Raw genomic sequence first — 16,211 nt, 5'->3', positions numbered from 1 at the left:
AGTGTGTCTGTGTGCCCGGTTCCTCTCCAGGAGAGCAGCAGTAGGGGATGCTCAGCAAAGCGTGTAGAAGCAGGCAGTGTATGTGCTTTCTGCCTCGTGGGCCCTGGAGTTAGTATTTTTCTGTGCTGGAGGCTTTATTCCCATCTTTGTTTAATCACTTCTGATGGTTTTACCTTCCAAGCCTTTGTCCAGTTGCTTTGCGGGTTTGTAGCTATGAGCTTCTGTAGGCTCCCATGGCAGTACGTTCCAAAGGAAGGAATATTCCTTGGGAAAGTGCTGGTACTACACTTCTGTAATTTCTGACTAATACTATTTCAGGCCCTTGGGTTCCTGTTTTACGACAAATGGTGACAAATTTTTCCTCCTTTGGATTTTCCCAGGCCGTTTGTGCTTTTACACTATCTCTTGTGTGATTTCTAGGTTAAGGAATCCTGTTCAGTCTTCATATAGAAGCTGCTCTGTACTTTGGAGAAGGGCAGAAAGAACAATTAAATTTCAAAGGCTTCAGCTTGGCTTTGAAGATCAAAACTATACCCATTATTTCAAGACCCACGTGGCCATGGGTTTAGAAGTGAGACCATGATAGTTTTAGTGGAGTTTATTTTGCCGTAGTTAGTTGTCCCATAGAGCATTAGGTCATGTTTCCATGAACCTGAGTTGTACATGCTCAAAGCACTGTGCATGTCTCCCATTTCTTGGGTCCTGCTTCCTCTGCTTGCCAACGTATGCCGAGGATTCAGTGGAGGGGGAAGGCAAGGCTTATAAAGCACGCCTGCCTCTGTAACGCTTCTGAACCTCGGTTATTTTTGTACGCTGGGTTGTCTGTTATAGAAAGCAGGCTGTCCAGTCATGGGGACGTTGCTGTTTCTCTCGCAACATAACTCATCTCTGGCCACGAATCCCTCCCACTCCTCCTGGGCTCCCTTAAGAGCAGAGAAGTTGAGGTTATACAGGCATGAAGGCTGAACTCTTCATGTGTGGAGGTGAGGCAATGGCTGCAGAGATCTGTTTGAAGGGTGATTCATTCCCAACCTCCCTCCAAGAGAGGGGCTCTCTTTCTTCTGGCACGACTGTGATTCGCCGCATTGTGTCTGGCTTAGGGTTTAAGGAGTCCACCCAGAAGGCAGCCAGCTCTCCCCCGTGCTGTTGCGTGGCAGCCTTGGAAAGGCAGGTCCATCCCCTGGCTGCCTTGCTGTAACCCGTGCAGCGAGGAGAAGGCTCTGCCTCGGCAGGGGGATGCTCTCCAGGGCTGGCCGGGTCGCTGCCCTTCTCAGCTGGGGCTGGCTCTGAGGCTTTAAACACGCTCCACAGAAGTGCCATTTCGACGGAGAATGTCTCGTGTTTGGGGTTTGCTTCTCACCTGGGAGACCCTCACCTGCAACAGGCAGAGTAGGCTCGGTGCTCAAGTTTGAGCTTAGTTGACTCCCGGGAGTTGCTTGGTTGGGAAGAATGAAGGTTTGGAAGCTCTGGCAGTGAGGGACGCTTTGGTGGGGATCTCTTCTGGAGGGTGAAGGGCTGGCAGGTGCTCCAGCAAGACTCCAGGTGTTAATCGGCTGCTGTGCGCAGCCAGGGGCTCTCTCCTCTTCGGTCTGAGGCGGAAAGCAAAGGTGTGCTCGCTCGGGTTGTGGGACAGCTTGGGAATGCTCGGTGCAGGCTTGCACGCTCGGGCATAGGCACCGACAGGCTCCAGGCAGAAGAAATGGACTTGCAGGGCTGTGATGGGCAGGTGGGTGTGGGCCGTGCCCCACCGGTCTCGTTCCGACCTATCTTCACAGACCCACAGCAAGTGAGGGCACTGCTGCTCCAACACGGTGAAGTTCTCATCTGCGTCCCATCCTGCCGGGGGCTGTCACTTTGCCTGTTTCTTTTTATCTCCCTCTTCTGCCTGCATGCCCCAGGCACCTTCGCTTGTTGGCAACAAGGGATCAGGAGAGACACAACCCTGGTGGCGTGCTTGCAGGAGACTCTGGGCAAGCCGTGACCGAGGTGGGGCCTCCTCAGAGTCACCTGAACGACTCAGATGCAGAATTCCCTGTGACCCGCATGGGATGGTGACCCAAAGGCCACCTGGGCACACTGAAAACGTCTCCCTGTAGATAGTGTCACCTTGGGGATAATTCTTTACAAGCCCACCCAGAAATAAGGTGCTTAAGGTGGTGCCCAGGACATCCTCATGCTGTACACATGCAGCTCTCGGGATGCAATAAATATATTGATCTGTGGAACTGCTCACACAGCTAAAAGCTGTGACACTTCTGTTCCCTGTGGCTTCCTCCGTTCCTTGTACTCCCATCAGCAAGGGCGATGAGCAATGTCTGCCTTTTGCTTTGTTCTAGGTGAAGATACGCACACAAGCCTTCATGGAGCCGCTGAAGATGTCAACATTAGGCTGGACAGAAACTCCTTGGCAGTTGGGAAGACCTACATCACGCTGTCAAATCACAGATGTGTGGTCATCCACAACCGGAGTAAAATCATAGCCCACTTCCAGTGGAAGGCTTTTCTTACTCAAGAGGAGGAGGATCAGGAGAAGCTGAGGTTCGTTGGAAAGATTCCTTTCAGTAAGACACACTGCCCAGGGGTGAAACTACCATACGGCCTCAGAGGGATGTTGGTGCTTTTTTGGATGGTGTAGGAGAAATAAAGCATCCACCGCATCTGGGTCTGTGTCCCTGGGCTTCAGGGTAATGGAGCTCGGTGCTTCCCATTCTGGTTCCATCCATGTTCCAGCTGATGTTTTGGGGAGGAAAGGTTGATTGCAATGGCTGCATTTCCTCGGAGAGCAAATTCCCATCTGTGGGAGCCCTAAATCAGTGAGACCTGGTCCTTGGGCTCGCAGGCGGTCTGTGAGGCTGAAGAAAGTGTCGGCACTCCTTACCTGGGACGGCGTTGAGCAGTAGCACCTAACAGCTGCAGGCAGCGTACCTGCTGTGATATTCACTGCAGTTTCTTCCCCTCCAGCTCTGGTAGGACAGCAACCTCCTTCAGCCTGCTTTTGCAGTAGTGCGCAGGGCAGGGTGCTTTGCTGGCCCCGAACGTTGAGGCCATCCGGCTGTAGGATGCTGAATTGCCTCGCGCTGTCCCGGCTTCCAGCACAACGAGGTATCCCTGCCCCTTCTCCGGGGCTGGGGAGAGTTTGGAGGTGGAGGGTTCTGCGGGGAAGTCAGGGACAGGACTTGGAAGTGCCTTTGGGCGTCAGCACCTGTGTCTTCACGGTGCTGAGAGGTGGGGCAGGCTCTCCAGAGGGTGTCTCTGAAGCTTTGAAATTCCGTTTGGGGCAGCAAGGAAACGCTTCTGGCCCAGGGGGAGGCACTGGAAACAACACTTCAAAGCTGGGGTGATTTAGGGAGTCCTTGTGTGACTTTTCAGAGTTGGACGGCTGTAGGTGTATAGGAGTTAGTCTGAACCCAGAGCTGATCAGGAAACTGCCTTCAACTGGAGCACTTTTTAAGGGCTTCTGAGCAAATAAAGTTCAATGTAATTAGGTCAGAAATGCCTTGAAGGCCAAACCTAGTTTCCCACTGTTCTCTGTTTTTAATTGCACAGTGTGTGACTTTGGTGCAAGCGCAGTGTGCTAAAGGAAAAAATCTCATGACCTTCTCTTAGTACTTCCCTGTGCCATTCTTTTCGCATCTCTCCCCAGCTGCCCGTCTCAGACAGGACCCTGAGTGATCCTCTGTCCCCTCAGAAGCAACCAGCTTTCGCCAGAGTTAACGTGTTTCCCCAATTTTTTTGCAGTGACGCTTGATCTCATGCCAGCCTGTGTTCTTTACTGTGACCAGGGCGCTTTGTTCTTCCTTACTTGCAGTCTTAGGGGTGGTCATGGCTCCGAGGCCACTGTGCTGCTGTCGGAGCAGCTTTTGAGATCTTTTGAGAGCAGAGAGGACTTTGACAATGGGAGGAGGCAGTGCAGCAGCCTGTGCTTTGCTGTCACCCAGAAAGACCTGGCTCGTCACAAGGTCTACCCAGGGGCTTGCTCTGTCTCCCTCCTGCAGGACTTTCTGGGATGTAGTGGTGGAATTCTTGTCCGTTGCTGAAGGCTGAGTTGAGGGTTGCTCATGTCGGTGGCTGGAAGCCCTCCTCATGCACAGCGCTGTAGGTCAGCCATGGAGAAACATTTCCCACGACACTCCACTGGGAGCGAGCCAAAGAAAGTATTTTTGGCACCGGTGACAGCATCTGCCCGAGGCTCTGTCTGTGTGCCGCTAGGAACGTCCGTGACTGTGTTTCCTTGCTGATTGTATTGGAATTCAGCTGGGTGGTGACTGCTGTCCTGTTTATAGCGTGTTGCCTCGATTTTCTGTGTACGGAGCCTTCCCCTCACCCCCCTCGAGTAGTCACCTGCTGGTTCTTGGTGGCCAGGGGACTGGAGCGTGAAGGGGGCACATCCACGTGCCAGCTGGGAAGCAAGTGCTCTGCAGCAGTGCTCCCTCCTCACCTCTCGGTTGTGAGCTTTCAACGCTGCAATGATTGCTGCTACAACTACCAAGTAAGGCAGAGGTGACCTGTGTCAAAGCTCTGTGGAGAAGGCCCAAAAGAGGAAAAAGGTGAAGTGGTTCAAGGCTGGATGTAGGGGTTTGGATTCAGAGGTGCTGGTGCTGACTTCTTTATTGGCTAATGCTGATGCCAAAACGGCACAGAGTAACAGCTCGGAGACTAATTTTGTCTTTTATTTATTTCGTGCAACACTGGGGAGCTACCGATTCGCACCGGACAAACCAGCTCCGAAGTTTTCAGTGAAAAGTCGGGTAATTTATACAGTTTTTCTGAGAGGTTACAACATCTTTACATACATATTCATTTGATTTCGACATCTAATCATTCTATTCATAATAGGTGGGATCTAGGTGGAGTAAACCTTTCAACTTTCTTTGTTCAATGATCTTCTGACTCATGGTTTTCCTTTAACATCCTCAATGGAACCTTTCCTAATTATTCAGAGTACAGGCCTTTACCTTTTCTAATCATTCAGAGCACATTCCTCTACTTGAACGTGGTCAGTGGGAGGGAATAGGCCCTGCCATCTCTCTCTTACCTCAACACAAAGAGAGCATCACCCAGAGCACAGTACCAAACACATCCTGACGAATCTTTTTAAGACCTTGCTCTGTTTCAATGCCAGGCAAGGCTCTCAGGGCCTCTGGCTTCATGCACCTAAACCCGTTAATTTCACTCAAGTGATGCGATGCCCGAATGCATTAGTTTGCTTTGCAAGTGCTCTGGGATCCTCTGCTGGATGGCAGTGTAGGCAACGGAGCAGCCAGTTCGCTTATCCCTGCCGGTGCAAAAGGGAAGATAAACAAGTGATGCTGGTAACCTGCAGCTGAAGCCCGGCTGCTTCTCCGCTTCCCAGTGAAGCACTGCAGTGGGTGCTCCTTCATCTCCATCCGTCTCCCCCGAGCACCTCTATGGGCGGCAAAGCCATCTGAGGGTGTTGGTGGGGTTGTGCATTAGTCGTGGCAGTAGCTTTGAGCCAGGAGGCTCTCCTGAGGGCTGCTAGCTTTCAAACCCCTCTTCTTAGCTTGTGAGTGTGGCGTAAAAGTGCCTGCCGTGCCAGTGCAGGAGTGATAACCTGATCTGCTTGGGACCCCGTGGCTTGGGGTCAGCCCCTCGCTGAGCTGCTGCTGCTGTTCCTCCCCCAGTGCGTTGCTGCTCCTGTGCTTACATGACAGTCTCTGCAAATATGTTGTTTATTAAATGATCTGCTTGGTTTGTCTCTCCCCACGGCTGCAGGCGCTGTCGCAGGCTGCAGAAGCAGGAGGAGAATGAGAGGAATTCTTTTCTCAAGCAGCGCGCGGTGGACCCCACGCTCCAAGAGCGCCTTGCCCTTCTCTCCCGTGCCTTCCAGAACCAGAGGGCAAAGGTGCAGGAAGACTCTATGCTTTTCTCTGATGATATTTTTGCCATTGAGCCAGTGGTAAGTGATAGCTGAGAACCTCCCTTCCTCCTCCTCCTCTTCCTCCTCTTCCTTCTCCCTGAATGAGGTCGCTTGGCAGATCCCCGCATCAGTGTCTTGATGTGCCTAGAGGGAGACGTGAGGTTTCTAGTGAGGCTGGGAGAGATTGTTGCAAAAAGCATTTCTAAACTGCGAGCTCCGGGCAGGCGTTGAGAGCCTGCCTAAAGCTGAGCTCTGCTGCAAGGGCTGTAAATTAAGGGCACTTCCTAAGTGTCCTGACAGTGTTCCGAGGTATCGATGGTTATATATAAGGGCACTCCTTACACGTAGTGTGTGGGGATTAACCATGAGTATTAGTTCACATACTGAAGAATGAAAAGGTCCTCTATGGAAAGGAGGGCAAGTTCAGCCCAAGTTTAATTGCGGCAAGACCAATCCCTTCATATAATCTGGACTTAGACCGTGCCTGAATCTCCCTCCCAGTGTCGTCTGTGAGCCTGCACGCAAGGCTGGCGGGTTTAAACGGACTTTTTTGAGTTCTATTGCACGCTTAGAGAAAAGTTTTTGCTTTTGTATTTATGCAAACAAAACCTCATGTCCTTCAATTAACTAGAGCCCTGATTCTGAATATTTGCATGGTCTGAGATGATGAATGCCTGCTGTCTGAGCAGTGTAAAATCCCTTCTCATCTTGGAGCAAACCCTAGAATAATCTTAGCCTCTTCTTTCTTGTAAAATAGGGGAAACTATTGTTTTGTTATTTATTTTTAAGGAAGGGGATCATGTTCTCTTCTTGGTTGCTCCTATAGCCCGTACAAGGCTGAGAGCCCCCCATGTCAGCACAGCTGCAGTTTCACACCGCCGCAGCTGAGAGCAGTGTGATGTGACCAAGAGCCTGTGTCGGAGCAGCAGGGCTGTAGCAGGGAGTGGGAGCTGATCAGCTGAACATGAAGAGCATCCTGCAGTGTGTCAGCCGGTTTTGGAGCGTGTCCCAGGGCTCCTGCTCCAGTACAGCCGACTATAGCTCCATAACGAGCTTAACCTGCTCTTGGGCTCCTGAAGTGCATTAGGGTGAGGTCCAGCAGCCTGGCTGCCCGCTGAGTCCTGGTGCTCCGTGTAGCGCTGTACGGAGCCAGAGTGTAGCCTGGCCTCAAGTCTTGAGTGGAAACCTTTCCTAAATGGCTGTGTTGATGTTACAGTTTGCTCTAGGACTGAGCGTAAGTGGGCTACTGCAGGAGCCTCTCCCCTTCTGTCCTGTCCAGCATTATCAATCTTCTGATTCCCATTAATTCCATGATCTGTGGAACAATGAGTTTCACATTCAGAGTTTCGCTGGTGTCTGTCTTCCCCCCCGGCATATGGGTGTCTTCACATCAAATGTTAGTATTTTTTCCTCTTTATCAAGTGTAAAATCTAAGAATGCACTGCCGCCGACTTCCACAACCTTCTCCCCGGTGACAGCCCCGTAACTTTTAGCTTGGGCAGGCCCCTTCTGGCAGCGCCGTGTAAATCTGCTGGAGGGGCCCCGCCAGAGCCTGGACTTTGCTGCCTCGGACCTTCTGGCCAAAAGCGGCTGCTGCTCTTCCCACCTATCACCCTGGGAGAACCCTACAGAAAGAATCAAACCCTTGGAAGAAGCGGCTGGAGGTTCCCAGAGGTTAGGAGGCCGCTGGAGGGACGATAGCCTTGGAAAGGCTCTCTGGGCAGGGTGGCTTTGCAGGGTTTGTGCAGCAGCTTTGCTGTGTAAGCGGGCCGGTAGCTGCCAGGTGTTGCTCTCTGTGGAAGCTGCAGCGGGTTATTTCAGCCTGTATGGGGTTAACTTGTGGATGAAAATAGTAACAAAAAAGGAGGCAGTGATTTTGGAATTAGCATGTGAGCATGAACATTCTGAGCAGCCATCCAAGCCTGTGGGAGACAAGCTGTTGTGTAAGTCTGGCTTTCTGAGCGTGTCTCCGATTTGATTTATCGGAGATGTCGGCTGTATTTCTGTCACAGATGTGCTGGCCTTGGAGTTCATCGAATCCCAAAGTCAGCTAAACTCACTCAGCTGGAAAAGCGCGCTGTTGTTAGCAGATACATATTCACCAGGCCAACGGTTCTTTTTAATTTTCTTCCTTTCCTGCTTAGCTTCGTTTTTGCTTATGAATTGTGTTACGCTTGCTTCCGTTAACGGGAGATGTATTGCCTCTGTCAGCCTCTGAGTAATAACCAAACTGCCCCGAAGCATCCACAAGGCCAATATATCTGATGGCAGCACATAAAATAGACCAGTGAGTACCACTGACTTGTGATCCAGCAGAAACGAGCAGCAAAAGAGTACTTTGTTAGATAGTTGACCTGAAAGACTGATACTGCTGCCTTAGGCTGCCAGAAGCTTGTTTTCTGGCCCCAGTGGAAGGAGAGATTTGGTTTGAAGGCTCAGGATGTGCTCTCCTTCCCCGCTTGGTGCCCCTCTAAGATGAAGACCTCAAGCATCGTCACTACTCTCAGCATTTCATTAACGTCCTTCCTCAGCACAGCAGCAGCGATGGTTTGTGTGGCGGGTGGTGCTGGTAAGCCTGGCAAGGCACAGTTTGTCACGCAGGAGCCGAGCGAGGGCTGTCAGCAGCTCTCTGGGCAGAGGACCCCAGCAGCTGGAGGATCTAAGGGCACCACTGGGCAGCTCAGCCCACACAGCGCCCTTTAAGGAGGAGCGCAGAACGCCGGTGAGCCGGGGTGTGTGTTCAGCTACAGCTGTCAGGCTGGAAGCAAATGCAAGCAGCTGCCTAATGCACACCCCACCCCCCGCCCCCCCAGGGACTGCCTGCCCAGGGTGAGACCACTGAATTCAGTCTGTTAAACATACAGCGAGCAGCTGGGTGAGGAGCGCTGGTGAGTTATTAGACTCTAATTAGCCAAGCCAGGGAAATCCGTCATCTGAGTGTTTCTTCTCAGTGGCTCGGCTTAGGCAAGCTCCAGGTGTCGTAGCAGAGCTTATGTTGTTTGGAGCAGCACCCCAAAGGCTTTTATTCCTGTAAATTCAAGATTACTCTCTGGACGCTTTTGAGTCTGTGCAGCATCCCAGCAGGACCCGAGGGATCTGCTGTCTCGTACGCTGACTGTGGGTTGCAGGCTGGTGTCCCCAGTTTGCTTCCTCAAGCGAGTGTGTTATCGTATAGTAATGCTTCATCTTCCTCCAGTTGCTTGCTGGGTAGAAACACAAAGTCCATTTGATCTGGCAAAGTGTTTTCTCTAGGTTTTGAGAAAAATCCAGGTGACTTTATTGTTTCTTCTGTGTTCTTACGCTTGGTTTGTTGGAGTTGGAAACAGTTCTTTCTACCTGTTCTTCCCTCTGAGCAGGCTGTGCATTAGGGAATCATTGTAGGTGCAGCCCAGTAACTCAGCATGTCATAGCTCTTTAATTTTTGTGGGGGCTGGCCTCTGAGCTCTATGTGCTAAGTTGATGGGAAGTATTATAGTTGTTTAATATTTATGCTGCGGCAGTGCTGGAGGCTCCAGTCAGTTCAAGATTCTTCTGGACAAAGTACGGAGAATACCCAGCAGCAAGCAGAATCAAGCTTTGTGCATAGAAAAATAACTGTTCTTTTTGTGGTCTTCCTTATTTTTTTCATTGCTTTAAAATATTATTACGGTTGTCAGAGACGCATATATTTATGCCAACAAATGGATGAGGAAGCATTTGTAGTGCTGGGGACGGAGGGGAATGTCAGTGGTGCCTTTGTTGAAACCGGTCGCAAGAAGCAAGAGCCTTTAGAAGCCAGGGATGTCTCTGAAAACACATGACAAGGCTCCCTGGGACTGAGCACCAGTGCCAGGACTCTGAGAGAGGGGGAGAGAATGAAGACCCTGAGGAAGCAGCGGTTGCGCACACACTGGTACCATGGGCCGGACTTAAATCCCGGAGCAAGAGCCTGGCAAGGAAAAGAGCTTGCTGGTTGCAGTAGGTGTGGAGCTGTAAGCAAATGCCATCTCTTCTTGTTTGAGCCTGTGTTCAGGGAAACAGGGATGTACACACCTTGCAGAGAGAACCGGGCTGCATGTGACTCTCAGCTCCCTTCTCAGGTCATCCATCAGCTGGAGGAGCCTGCAAGCTGGCTCAGTGCTGGCGGCACAGGGCAGGAGGAACCTGGTCTTCACTGCTCCCCAGGCAGGAGGGCTTGTTCTACTTGGTGCCGAGTGCCCTGACTCACCAGAATCCATTAAAGAGTTACATGCATGTACAGGTTGAGGGTATAAGAGGCAGCACGTTTGTAACGAAGAGTGGAAAAATCCCTTTGACTTGCTGACTCTCTTCTGATCTGGGTAAAACATTCCCATGGCCATAGGGAGACAGGGATGCAAGGGAAGGGTTGGAGGAAAAAGGTGCCTTGTGCTTAGATCAGCTGGTACTTCTGAAGAAATGCTTGATTTGCTGAAGCCAGCCAGTTGGGTTCCTTTATTAGAACCCTAATTAAGGAAAAAAAAAAGCCTTTACCAGGTGCTAGTAAAGGTAAGGGACTGACATTTTTTGCAGCTGCTTCCAAAGTCTTACAAACCTGGATAAGTGCTGTTTGCTTCTTGCTCTTCATTGATGCTCTAAATAAAGGCTTACAGGGCTGTGGTTGCAAACAAGAAATGTAGTGTTTGAGGATAAATGGTTTGTTGTCTGCTTCTGTTTTAGGAGGGAGATGTCTGGCCAAATTCTTCAATTGAAGTTAAGGTGATCTTCAAACCCCGAGAAGCCCGAGTCTATCAACAAACAGTCTACTGCGACATCTCAGGTACGGCTCCTTTCTCCTCCTCCTGCCACCCACCGCAAAGGCAGGGCACAAATACTCTTCCAGCCCACTTGGTCCCCGTGGACTTGCTAGGAAGGGCAGCGCCGGCACCTTCCTGCTGTCCCTGTGGCTTCCAGCTGGTCTGTGCAGAGCCAGGGCTTGGGATGCCTGGCTCTGACCACTGATGGCTCTAGAGCAGCCAAAGCAGCGAGGGGATAAGCTTTCCTACCAGGCATTTGCTCTGCTGCAAGGTGTTTGTAAAGGCCAGAGAGCTGCGCCGCAGAAGAGCTTTGGTGGACGAGCACTAAGCCCCTGTAGACCTGCAAGCTGAGCCTTGGATCCATGGATGCACTGCCAGGCTCCTGAGGCGGTAGGAGCTGAGTGAATCGTGCTCCCTGCCCCTGGGTCACCTCCCGCTCTCCAGGCGCTGCCAGACCGTAGGTGGCTGAGCCCCGCTGAGCGCAGGGTGTCTGTGAAAGTACCAGGCGTGTGCCGCTCTCCCTGCGTGGGACCGGTCACCTCGTGGCTCCAAGTCCGTGCTGCATCTGCGTAGTGTTGTACAGGGCTCGCTGCCCTCAGCAGGGTGAGCTCCCTGCCCAGGAAGCACGGGGCGAGCAGTCTGCTAGACAAGCTTTATGCTCCTCCTGGCTGACAGAAGTGCTGTCACGTCTTTTGCTGGCAGCGGTTATCACTGACCCACCGAGTTACGCTGCCTTTGCCCTTACAGAGGTGATGGCTTTGCTGTGCTGGCACGGGGCAGGGAATGCTTGCAGCAAGCTCCGTGGTTCAGGTTACCTTGTCCTTCCTCTCCGTCTGTGTGGTGCTGCTTGAGGTGGTTTTCAAGAGCGGGAGGTCCCTGTCAGGTTTCCATCCAGGGAAATGATTTTCCCCATCTAAGAGGAAGGAGGTGCGAGGCCCGTGGTCCCCAGCAGCCAGGCTCCCATTCTGGAGGGTGCTGAGATCACTAACCCAGCTGCTTTGATCCCTTCCTTACTGCTTCAAGCTGGCGGATGCAAAGGCCAGGAAACAGCTTTTTATTGATACGGTAACTGCGCAGGGTTCCGCAGGCTGCTGGGGTGCGGCTGTCAGCCGGCTGCTGGGCCGTGCTTGGGCTCTTCCTTCTCAGCTCCTGTGCGGTCGTCTCTGATGGCAGCGATACAGACAGCAGGTTTTTATCTTTGGTTCTGTTTTGTGAGCTTTGTGCCTTCACTGAACGGCTTTCAAAGGTTGTCTAAGTGCATGGGAAGGAATTCCGAAATCGTCTTTTATGCGCAGCATATCTTCTTCAGGGTGCAAAGTGATTGCTAAGTTATAAAGCAGCCCAAGGACTCGGTTAAAAATGAGAAGCCAGCCCCAAAGTATATCTTCTGAGGGAAGAGAGGGGTCCTGTATCTTCTCGCAGAGCACCTAGTGCTGGTGCCACCCAGCCCGGAGTCAGGGACTGACTCCGAGGCTGCCTGGAAAATCCAGGCGAACAGAAGGAATTCCGTCCTGACATGGCGATCTCTCCCCAGGCCGTGAGACCAGGCTGCCCCTGCGCATCAAAGGGAGCGGCATAGGGCCCCAGCTGCGCTTCAGCTTTGACCAGCTGGACATCGGGAAGGTTTTTGTTGGATCAGCCCAGAGCTATGAGGTGAGCAGTGGGGTTTTCCGGGGTTGGGGTGGATCCTGATGGCTCCTGGGGCAGCGGTGAGCTTTGTGGGCCTGTGGGATTTCTGGCAACGCCGGCAGTTGTGAGCACGGAATATTTGACGTGAGTGAAATGTGGGAGGTTTTGTGGAATCTGGATAGTTTTGATGGGGTCTGAAGGGTGTGTCTGTTGTTCCCAAAGCCCCAGTCGCTGCTTTTTGGCAACCTCCCTTTGAGACCAGCTGGGAGGCTTCGTGCGGAAAAACCAGCCCTTGACACATGAAAGCAACACCGGGTCAAAAAGGTCGGGATCCAGAGGCTTTTGTTTCAGCCCTAGAGTCACTGCACCTTTGTACCCTGGTGGTTAAAAAGCAGCTGGAACAAACGTGTTGTGTTCCAACTCGAGTCCGTTGCAAACACCTTTCAGTGAAGTGCATCCAGCTGGTTCCTGGCGCCGGAGGGAAGCCGGGCAGCCTCCCCGCGCAGAGCTGCCCGCGCAGGCACCGGGAGCGCTGTCCCTGCTGAGCAGCCTCCTGCCACCCTTCAGACCTGGTGCCCCTCTGGCTCTATGAACAGAGCAGAGCAGTTCTGGAAATGAAGCAGAGGAGCTTTCCCTCCCCCCACCCATGGTGGCAAGTTTTCTGTCAAAAAAAAAAAAAAAAAAAACCCACAAAAAAACCCCCACCCAAACCCCCCCAAAAAAAACCCAAAAAACAAACCCCCCAAACCCCAAAAATCTAACCCCCCAAAAAAAATACAGCAACTGAAAGAGGTAGAAAATGAGGCAATACGTCGTGCCAGACACTTTCAAAAGCTTGACTGTGGCAGGGAAGGACATGTTAAGGGGTTTTCTTTCCAAAATATTGTGCGCTCTATGCATTTTTAATGCTGATACTTTATGGAGGAGTCTATTTATATAAATTATTTTTTTTTTCATTACTTGAGAAAATGTGAATAAGTAGATGATACTGTAGGTGCTGTATGGAGCAGCCAGACTGGAGGTAAACCTCAGCATAGGATCCCTAAGTGCAATTTGTAACTAAGGTGTAAAACACATGAGCAGTTTTCCAGTTACCAGTGCAGAGTTGGAATAGGTGAATGTTTTCAACAGCAGCTGCAAAACTGGAAAATAAGGGCTGTATGTCTGCTTCTGTCTCAGTTTTTCTGACAGGTTTTGTGGGGACAGAAATTAGGGAAAAAACCTCCAGATCAGGTAGTTGGGAGCGCAGAAATGGCAGGATGTCACCTGCAGCCATCGGAAACTGTAGAGCTTTGCTTTTGGGTAGGTCTGGTGACCAGCAGCGTGCTGGTACTCACAGGCAGGTGTGGGCGCTCCTTGCTGAACGTGAAGAGAGCTGAATCTCACCAAGCGCCGCAGGATTGCGTCGCTTGTTGGAACAGCAAATAATGGTAAATTAGCAGATGATGGCTGCGAATATTTGTGAAAGAGAAATTCTTTAGACTAGGTGGAGCTGCCATGCACCTCACTCTCGCCCTTTCTTGACGTGTCTGGTTGAGCAAAGACAGAGAGACTCTCAGATGAAAGAAAAGAATAAAATGAGCCTCACTGACGTACCCTAGCAGAGCCGGGGAGTGCTGCTGAAGCTGGTTATAGGGCTGTCCCGAGGTATTTTCCACATCAGATGAGCTTGTTGGCGGCAATGGGAGCTGAATGTGTTTTGCCCTTGGCGGGACTGGGCTCGTCTGGAGCAGAAGCAGTGAGGTGGCGATGCGCTAGTAATGCTGCGACCGCCCTTTGCTGCTCTTTGGGGCAGGTCTGCATCGCCTTGGTGATGCTGAGCACATCCTCAGCCCTGCAAGGCCCAGTGGACTGCTCTGTGTCAGTGGAATAAGCCCAGGGTGACTCCGTTTCTGTGAAGTTATCGCTGTTCTGCATGCAAAAGCCCAAAGGAAGAACCTGTCCCGTTGCGTGTTCTTTAGCTTCAGCCAAGCAGCAACACACAGTATCTTCTGCCTTTTATAGATGTCTAATTAGAGAAGAAATCAGCCTTCTGTAAGGAAGGAAGATTCCTCATGTATTTCCATTTTGATTTCTTGCTGCTGCAGGCGATCCTGTTTAACAAAGGAGTCATCGATGCCCCCTTCAGCTTGGTTCCTCCAGCAACGGCTCTGGGCTCCTGCTTCTCCTTCCACCCCCAGGAGGGCATCATTTCACCAGATGGCCTCCAAATCCTCCGGATCTCCTTCAGTTCCACCATCCTGGGGCCATTCACAGAAGAATTCCGGTTCAGTGTGGGTGGATCCCCTGAGCCTGTGACCTTGACTGTCAGGTGAGGAGGGTTCTAGGAGCCTGGTGGGCACATCTGTAGCCATCTCTGGGTAATCATCTCCCACCTACCTCATTTGGTGATGGAGCAGAGCAAAAAGTGTTGTCTAATGTCTTAGTCGAGCACGAGGGTGACGGGTTGGTTTGAAACCCACTGTGGTGCTGAGACCAGCTTTTATCTGTCCCGGTGGTAACAAAAGCTGAATGCTTTGCAGTTCTTTTTAACCAAGCCAGTTCCTCCTCTGCCTTTGTCCTTACAGGGGCTGTGTCATTGGACCGACTCTCCATTTCAATGTACCTTCCCTCCACTTCGGTGATGTCTCCTTTGGTGAGTGTGCCCTGGGCTTGGACCGCAGGTCGGGAGGTCTGTGCCTTACTGAAATGAAGCACTTGAAGAGCGTCTGTCGCTTGTGTTCCTCCACAGCAGCCTTCAGGGTGTTAAAAGCAGGGCTGGTGCTTGCTCAGGTGGTGTTTTGCTGTTGTGAGAGCAAACAGGGCCAAAGGAATAGCAAGCCAGTATTTTTCTGGTGCCCTCAGAGCCTGCTCAGCCCCAGCCTGCCAATCCTTGGCGGCAGAATGATGGTGAAAGCCCTTGTCCCAGAAGGGCCCAGGGGTTGGGGCTGAAGGAGAAGGGCGTTTGAGCCACACGCTAGCCTGTGGCTGCTCGGGGCGAATGCTTACCCCACTTGACCTTTAGTGTGAGAAGTTGATTTGTGCCGTGAGGGCTCCTCGTTATCACCTGCCCGGTAATAAGCCCAGGCAGTAGCTCTGCGTTGGGCACTGATGTCCCCAGAGATGTGGGCTCCTTCTCCTTCCCCAGCTGAAGCGCTGACGGAGCGGGTGGCTGAGCCCCAGTGTCTCCATTGAAATGCAGATTCTGATTCTCCATCTCGAGTCTCACAAAAGGCTTTTTACTGAGACGATCTAAAGCTTAAATGTGAAATCAATTGTGGATTGATTGAAGGGCCGTTATCATTCTGCGCCCTGGATGCCTCTGTGTTTTCATGATGTTTGTGGGCTTTTTAAGTAAGCTCATTACCTTCCCCGAGCCACTTCCCCCTCTCCCTGCGTCACCACTCTGCCACTGCTGTGTTTCCTTTTGAATAAATAAACCCACAAGAAACGCACCGGCAGGAATACGGTTGTGTAATAGGAGGTTCATCCTACTTAATCTGATTTCGTTAACAAGGCCTTTTCAGCTGAAGGCAGCTATTGTATTTTTGCTTCTTGGAACTGTGCTGCTGACTGTTGTCTGCATCTGGCGACTTCGGTCCCATTTGGGGCTGTGCAGTCTGTGCGTGTCCTTTCTGTGCCCCCCCTGCCCCCCGGCCAGAGTAATTGCTGGTGGTGGGCAATGCTCACTGCTGATGGGCACGGGAGAAACCTCTGCTGTGCCTGCAGGTGGTTTTCCTCCCTGTCTGTATGCAAATAGCGCTTGGTAAGCAGGGCATGGGAGGTGTCTCCTTCTGGCAGAGCTGGTGTCCGCTCCAGAGCAAGCTGCGGGCTGGTGTCCTGCCTCTGCAGCACATCCCCTGCCACCCAGTGTGGTTGTATCACTGGTTTTCCATTAGGGAAAGCAAGTGTCAGAGCTAAAGTGATGTCAGGCGTTGCGGGCAGTAATCAAAGGCAGCGAGGATGTGATG

At 51.7% G+C, this 16,211-nt stretch overlaps 1 pseudogene across 1 annotated transcript in view; it reads left to right on the top strand.

Moving 5' to 3' along the window:
• The window catches only part of LOC308057365 (hydrocephalus-inducing protein homolog), a 251,878-nt pseudogene that overhangs the window by 19,137 nt on the left and 216,530 nt on the right, over positions 1–16,211 (top strand). The window contains exons 7-12 of the transcript in view: positions 2,337–2,538; positions 5,734–5,917; positions 10,556–10,655; positions 12,167–12,285; positions 14,349–14,572; positions 14,829–14,896. The product of the transcript in view is annotated as a hydrocephalus-inducing protein homolog (transcript). The remainder of the gene's footprint in view (positions 1–2,336; positions 2,539–5,733; positions 5,918–10,555; positions 10,656–12,166; positions 12,286–14,348; positions 14,573–14,828; positions 14,897–16,211) is intronic.

This window comes from Falco punctatus (genome assembly GCF_963210335.1).
Source record: "Falco punctatus genome assembly, contig: scaffold_28, whole genome shotgun sequence".
NCBI classification, from domain to species: domain Eukaryota; kingdom Metazoa; phylum Chordata; class Aves; order Falconiformes; family Falconidae; genus Falco; species Falco punctatus.
This window is presented reverse-complemented; position numbering and strand designations above follow the sequence as displayed.